Below are 8597 nucleotides of genomic sequence, written 5' to 3' on the forward strand. Positions count from 1 at the left end.
TTGCACCACTTACTAAGGCTTATTGCAGTTCCACACGAGTAAACAAGAGGAAGAGTGATTGCTTGAATGCTCCTGTGCGTGTATTAATCTAATCTTGTCGTTGGACTCCTGGGTTGCCGAGAGACTGGCACAGCACCAGCTACGGGAGTGACACATAGGCAGCTGTAATAAATTCCTAGCTTCCTCACTTTGCAGTGGTTCTTGAAACTTTGTAAGTTGACTTTCTCGCAATAATTGTGTCTATCATCAAGTGTGTGTCAGTTCATGTCTTCAAGCCTCACGTGGGTTAAACAAATATGTCACCATCTGTGCTGCTCTTCTTTATGTACATTCAATATTCCCAGTTAGTTCTATTGGATTTAGTGCTCACATGCCACAGCAGTATTCTACGACGGATCACATGAGTGTCTTCCTAGGAATCTCCTCTGTTGACTGCATTTTTGCCAGTATCTTACCAATGAACCAAATTGTGACGCATATTATACCTACGACTGGGACTGATAATTCCATTTCATACACCCATGAATGGTTACAGCCATGTTTTCGTATTTGGTTGGTCCCCATGGTGCCTCATTTACGAGTAATGCAAGTTACCAATCTTCACAATTTCTAAACCTTCCTGCGACCTTTCTTTTCCTCTTTTTTTCTTCAGTGCTTCATAATAGATATCCGCACAATGTGCTACGAAATTCTAATACTGATGTCTGTCACGTCTTTCGATGTATAACGCCGACAGCAAGCGTCCCAACACGCTTCTGTAGCTGTCACAGCCAAATGTAGATGTTGGCGTGCGGTGGAGGAATGTTGGACGTGGATGGAAACTGTCACGATGCGCCGTATTAAAACTCGGCCGTGATCTTCAAGTGTTTTATTATTCACAGCTACAGTGCCACGCTCCTCTCACCCTGCGTCACAGGGTCCTGCGATGCCGAGGACGGCACTTTGCTGTCCGCAAAACAGCTTGGCGCGGAATGGCTACCTCAGCGACCCGTGCATCATACTGGGGCCATGTACAGCCACGGTGTTTTGACGATGTTTAGCTAACTCAACACCTAGGTTAGGCCAGTGGGCCCCTTCTGCCTGTAACTTGCGCCATGCAAACCGCTACGTTCACTCTCTTCAGCGGTTATACAGCCCTGTGGCCTCCATTCTACTTTGTAACCGCTGGCTAGGGTAATTTACTGTCAAGAGGCCCGCGCCTGTCTCTAACTTGTGCGCTCAGAAATTACGCTGCCACAAATATCTTCGGTCATTTGCCAAATAGCATTAAAAGTCTGACTGATGACCAACCAACATTTAAAAACAAATTAAAAGAATTTTTGAATGACAGCTTCTCCTAGTCAATAGATGAATTTTTATATATGAAGTAGTAACAGTAAAAAAATTAAGTTATATCGTGTAAAGAAAACTTATGTTAAACTGACACATTCCACATCATTACGAAATGTCGTATTCATGATCGATGGAACAAGTATTAATGTAATATAATGCAATGCAATTAACAAACGTACAACAGCTGTGTAACGATTCAGTTATGCAGATACGTGTGTCACAAACGACAGATACCGAAAGTCAATTGCTTTCCGTAGTACACTGTTGGCAATGTTCGATGTCAAGTTCTAAACTATATGGTATTGTGTGTCCTCCTTGATGCAGTTACCTTTTTGTAATCTCCGGTGACTTAATTCTCTCCCAACCTAAAGTTACTGAGAAACATCAAAGGGAACTCACTTATGTTTGATTCTTGTCAACAGAAAAACTATATACGCTCTAAGATAAAGAAGAAGGACGCACCACGAAGGAATTATCGGCATGGGACGAAAATCGGTAAATGTGATGTACATGTACAGACAAACAAATGATTACAATTTCAGAAAAAATTGCATGATTTATTCAACAGAAAGAGCTTCATAAACTGAGCAAATCAACAACGCATTGCTCCATCTTTGGCCCTTATGCAAGCAGTTACTCGGTTTGGCATTTATTGATAGAGTTGTTGGATGGATAACGCCAAATTCTATCCAATTGGCGCTTTAGATCTTCAAAATTCCTATCCAGTTGGAGGGACCTGACCATAATACTCCAAATGTTTTCAGTTGGGGAGAGATCGGGTGACCCTGCTGGCCAAGGTAAGGTTTGCAAGCATGAAGACAAACTGTAGAAAACCTCGCCTTGTGCGGGCAGGCATTACCTTGCTGAAATATGACCCCATGAAGGCTTGCCAAAAAGTACAACAAAACGCGGCGTATAATATCATCGATGTACCGCTGTGCTGTAAGTGACAGCCAGAGCGGTCCTGGTATGAAATGAAATGACACAACGATCCAGCACGCCTGGTTGTATGACCGTATGGCAGGCGACAGTCATACCGATATGCCATTAATGTCCACACAACATATTACCCGCCCACAGACGTCGAAAGTTTCTACTGTTTGTCTTCATTCTTGTCAAACACCCCCTTGGCCAGCAAGATCTCTCCACAGTTGAGAACGTTTGGAGCATTATGGGCGCGGACCTCCAACCGTCTTGGGATTTTGAAGATCTAAGGCGCCAATTGGACAGAATTTTGCACGATATCCGTCAGGAGGACATCCAGTATCTCTATCAATGAATGGCGAGCTGACTACGTGCTTGCGTAAGGGACAGAGGTGGAGCAATGTGTTACTGGCTTGCTGAATTTTTGAAACTCTTTCTCCTGAAGAAACCATCCAGTCTTTTTCTAAAATTTTAATCATTTGTTTGTCTGTACATGTACATTACATCTAAATTTTGTGTTGTTAGAAAAGCCGACAAAAGTGCCCCTCCATTGACCACTAACATATTCGTTCCAAAAATACTTCTTTGTGCCTAGTTTTGAAAAAAAGTATTTAATTGGTGAGAGTAGAAACAGTGTAAGAAATAGACAAAAGTTGTATCAAATTGGCCAGCATGAGGTCTCGTTTTACAAAAAAGTTTCATCTGTTGGAAACGTATCAGGGTAATTCAGTAAAATTTAATTACGGATTAGAGGGTTGTAAGAGGTCCGAGCAGATGTAATTTCGATGTATTGCTCATCCGCTGCTTGCGATATTCAAGGTCTCTGACCAGAGAGCAGTGTTGTTGCTAGTCTGCAGTCTGCTCTGGTCTGGTCTGGTGTATCGTGTTGGCTGGCCCGGTCGCGTTGCAGCGATGCCGAAACCTGAGTATTATTGTATAAGGTAAAAAGCAGCCTCGCGCTTATGTAAATGTTTTAAAAATGTCCTAATAATAATCCTTTTCATACAAAGTAATTTTTAACAACCATTCATTTCAATTTAAAGAATTTCTAATTTCTTCAATCCATGATCATCCCGATTATTGCAAAAGAAAAATCAGTTGTTTCCCTTTCATAAATGACAAATCTATCGGCCAGCATTGCACAGTGAGACCTGAGTTTCTCCTGGCGTATACAACTTTCAAATAACTTCCGGGAATTCAGCCAGGTAACACTTTCAGCGACCGCCGATATTTCGGCGGGAGAACACCCCGCCATTTTCAACGCAGTTTGCCTTGAAAATGGCGGGGTGTTCTCCCGCCGAAATATCGGCGGTCGCTGAAAGTGTTACCTGGCTGAATTCCCGGAAGTTATTTGAAAGCATTGCACAGGGCTGTGCCAGAAAAATTTATTGTAAGAGTATATATATATATATATATATATATATATATATATATATATATATATATATATATATATATATATATATGCGTTATCCGGCGACTTCATTGAGGTAAGAATTTTTCTCTTTTTTATTCAGAATGATCTTTCAGGGCCATGACGCAGCACTGCTGACGTCCAAAATTTACCACGTTAAATTCACAGTGAATTATTGAAAAGTTATAAGTGAGCGACTATTTAATTGAGAGGTTAGTTACATTGTATTATTACCAGGTTACTGAATTTATTTTTTTATTGGGTTGTTACACTGAATGTGAACGACATAATTATAATTTTTACTGTTGAGAGGTTTAGGAATTTTTCTGTTTTGAGGTTACAGTAAATGTGAATGAATTTTGTGGGGAGGTTACACTGTGAATAAAAAATTTTGTAGGGAGGTTACACTTGGCGACAACCGGCCAGGATCATATTTTCTTTGTGAATTTCTGAGAAGTAGTCATATATCTGCTCTTATTTACTTAAATGTAGTTTGCATCTGGCGCAACGCATTTACTAATTTATCACTCTTTCTTTCACAGATCATCGGCAATTTATTGTTCCTTGTTGTGATTGTTTGTTCCATTTTTGCTTCGTCTTTGTTTCAATTTTGTGCTTAATTTTGATTTGTGAAAAATGCCGCGAAAAACTGTTAACAGTACATCGCGATGTGCAATGAGTGAAATAGCCGACTCGAATAATTTGACCGATAATACTTGCGACACTCAGTGTAATAGTGATAATCGTCTAATTACAGATAATCAGTGCCTACCGATCACTAGTAATGATTTTGATCCTAATGATGAACAAACAAATTCAATTATATCCACAGTAAATGTAACAATTGATGACGCGGCACGTTCCGTTACAATGAACGCTGTCCAGTTTGACACGCCTGATTTGCAAAATTTACGTAGCGAACAGATAATTGTTTCTAACGAAGGTGACCAATATGCACAAAACACGTCAGATTTATTTGATTCCGATGTAGTGACCAACAGTGCTCATCCGATTAGCAAACCTTTTCGTGAATCAGATGATGGTCAAATGTTTACACAAAACGTGACACATTCAGATACACCATCACACAGCACAGAAAATAGAGTCGCTAATTTTGGCTGGGATCAAGTTATGGCATTATTACTTCAATTCAATGAAAAACTAGACAACCATTTCAAACATCGTAATGAAAATCTCAAACAGTGGAATGAAAAACTAAGCAACAATTTCAAACAAATTAATGAAAAACTAGACAACAATTATAAACAACTTAATGAATCGTGCACACAATTTAATGAAAGTTTCAAACAGTCGAATGAAAAACACGACAACCTTAACGAACAGAACAAACAACTTAGTGAACAGATTACAGTCGTTGCCTTGAAACGTCATGATGCTAAAGAACAATTACGTGAGGAAAGTAAGGCTTGTGCTAGGAATAGTAGCGAAGAGTTACGTGATACACGTGTAGCCACAACGAAATTAGTGCAGTCACTGAACAATGTTCTGAAAAAGCAACACAGTTACGCGACGAGTTTAAATTAATGTCAGCAGAAGTTTCACGCACTCTGGATACGGAAGCCGATAAGAAATTTGAACAACAGATCAGCCAAATTGACGAACGTTTTAAAGTGACAGAAATGAAAAATGTTTCAGCCTTTAACACATCACAGCATACGCCACTTTCCGAACATTTGTCAGACTCACACAGCCAGTATAATTTAGGTAATTTACAGAGAGTAGTGAGTTAGATTCCGAACAGTCACAGACAAACAGATTATCATACAATCCTGAACCTGTTCAGACATACAGAGACGATAATTTTGATTACAAGCACTTGCTATCCGTTAGGAAATTTAAAGTATTTAAAAATGACAGAACACAGATTCACCCCTTGGATTGGATACAACAATTTAGCTTTGCTTTTCCACCAACTTGGCCCGTGACACACAAACTTGAATTTATTTGCAGTTTTTTGCAGGGCGAACCGGCAACTCGTATGAGACCGATCGCAAGACAATGCTATTCGGTGGAAGAATTTCAGAATGCTTTTCTGTCAGCATATTGGTCGAAGACGACACAGCGCGGAATCAAGGATCAGCTAATTAGTTTACCGAATTATGAGAACTCAAATTTTCCCACTGTCACGCAATTTTTTGAACACATGGTCCAACAAAACCAGTACTTAAGTGAGCCATACAGTGAATCTGCACTTATCCAATTGTGTATTTCTAAATTACCACGATCTTTAAGAGTATCACTTTCAACAGGACAGCAGAAAGAAAATATTTCGGCATTTAGAGATCTGCTACAGCTTTTGCAAGTTCAGCAATCAGACTTTTCTTTCGTAAACAAAAATTTTTCACATAATAACCAAGGCCAACAAGCATACAGTAATTACGATCAGTCACGCTATTTCAATAGCAAAGGTAATAGACGCTCCAGGAACGACAACCACCAGAACTTTAATAACAGACAAAATTTTAATTATCAGTATCGTCAAAATTATCAGCAACAGGAACCACATTTTGGTAACAATAGAGGTTTCTCCCAACAACAGCAACAAAACCAGTCGGTTAGCATACCTAACCAAAAATGTAATGTGCAAGATCAACCAAACTTTAATGTTTCGCCGCCTACACGTATAGCGTCGGCTCCGCCAAAAAGTAACGCACAGCAACAAGGAAATAACTACGTACAGAAAACACATCATTTCAACTCGTATCGCAACGCGCCGTATAGAAATAACTATCATGACAGACGTAAAGGTAATGAGCACAATTTTCAGCGTAGCAGTCGGTCATACCAGCAGCATAATCAACCACAACAACACATTATCATGAATGAACCAGACAGTAGGTATCATCCCAAACCTAATACGTCAGGACGAAGTAACAGAACAGTACAAATAGTTGAACTACCACAGCATCCTCCCGCGAATAACCGCACGTCAGAAAGAATTTGACTAGATACAGTACAGGTTGCATCTTCCAGCAACGCAAGCAATACTTTCGACACAGAGAATCTTGTTCACGAAAATGTTATTACTTTTAACTACATCCCAGACACACTTTTGCATGAAAAACCAGTTATTCAAAAATCCATTTCCCATCCTGTCATTGAAGTAAAGATTGGATCATCCAAATTTTCAGCAGTAATCGATTCTGGATCCCCTATGTCAGTTATAAATGAGGAAACTTTCAACGAATGTGACAAAGAGAATACCTATCCTACATTACCATTAGGCAAAACTAAAGTAAAAGGAGCAGTATCTGGTAAAGGAGTAGATGTAAAGTTACAGACACACTTATCATTTTGTATTGCAGGTCATACGTTTCACTCAAAGTTTTGGATTTTTCCCTTATTGACAACAGACGTTATTTTAGGTACGAATTTTCTGGTACAACATGACGCAATTATTGACTTTCAAAATTCGTATTTAATGTTAAAGGATGAAAATGTACAACTGGCATTAGAATTTCAGCACTCTTTATCTGCAGAAGAACAAACAATTAATCGGACAGAGGTCATTTCTGCATCACGTAACATAGATTGTCATTCCACATTGTTCACAGATACATACGTACACAACTATAATGCTCCAGACGAAGCCGACTATGACGTTATGCAGATGATTTCTGATAAAGTTAAACAGAGCAGTGCAAATACAGACGACGAACGCACGCAACTACGCAAAATTCTTTTACAGCAAGCCCCAGTTTTTGACAACATCCCTGGTACTATGTCCGGTTTTATGTATGAATTTCAAGTTAAACAGCACGGCACGTTTAAAGCCAAACATTATCCCATTCCGTATATTCACAGAGAGCAAGTTAAGAAAGAATTGCAAGCTATGCTTGACCAAGGAATTATTCAACCGGCAGTTAGTCCGTACATAAACCCGCTCCATATTGCTAAGAAAAAGGATGGTTCACTTCGTCTCGTACTTGATTCGCGTCACATCAATGACATTATTATTAGTGAAACAGATTGACCACAGACAGTAGAGGAACTACTACAGAAATTTCACGGTACTGCTATTTATTCTACATTAGATCTGAAATCGGGATTTTGGCAAATTCAACTCCATCCGAACCGCAGAAAGTACACAGCATTTCTCTGTTTTGGCGACTGTTATCAATTTTGTAAATTACCGTTCGGTTTAACTATTTCTTCAGCAGCTTTTATTCGCGGTTTGAACACAATACTTCCGACGGACCTTAATAACAGAATTACAACGTACGTAGACGACATTCTTATTGCAGAAGCTAACTGGTCTGAACACAATCTGATTCTTGAACAATTGTTGCAAACTTTTCGTGCACAAGGACTCACAGTTAATCTCAGTAAATCGCACTTTGGTAAAACTTCTATTGCGCCTGACCCGGAAAAACTTCAAACTTTACGTGACATTACTGTTCCTACGACGAAGAAACAACTATGCTGCTTTTTGGGTTTAATTAACTTTTTTTGTAAATTTATTCATTACTCTGCTTTAGACACCCCTAGATTATGTCAATTGACGGGTAAAAACACTATTTGGTCCTGGGATAGCTAAGCGCAGTCTTAATTTGTCAATCTAGAACAAGCTTTGTTGAATGCACCACTTTTATCACATCCAGATCTTACTAGAAATTTTTCCATTGCCACCGACAGTTCTAACACCGCTTTCGGCGTACACATTTTTCAGGAAATTGAAGAATATGGTTCTACAGTAATTAAAAACATCGCCTTTGCGAGTCGCATTCTGTCACCTGCTGAACGCAATTATTCTGTCACAGAACTTGAAACATTATGTGTTGTATGGGAATTTACGACATTTCAGCATTTTCTTTATGGAAGACATACGACCGTTTACACAGATCATAGAGCTATCCAGTTTTTACTCTCAGCAAAATTTACGCATGACAGGTTAAGCAGATGGAAA

The sequence above is a fragment of the Schistocerca nitens genome, chromosome 1 (assembly GCF_023898315.1).
Source record: "Schistocerca nitens isolate TAMUIC-IGC-003100 chromosome 1, iqSchNite1.1, whole genome shotgun sequence".
NCBI lineage: Eukaryota > Metazoa > Arthropoda > Insecta > Orthoptera > Acrididae > Schistocerca > Schistocerca nitens.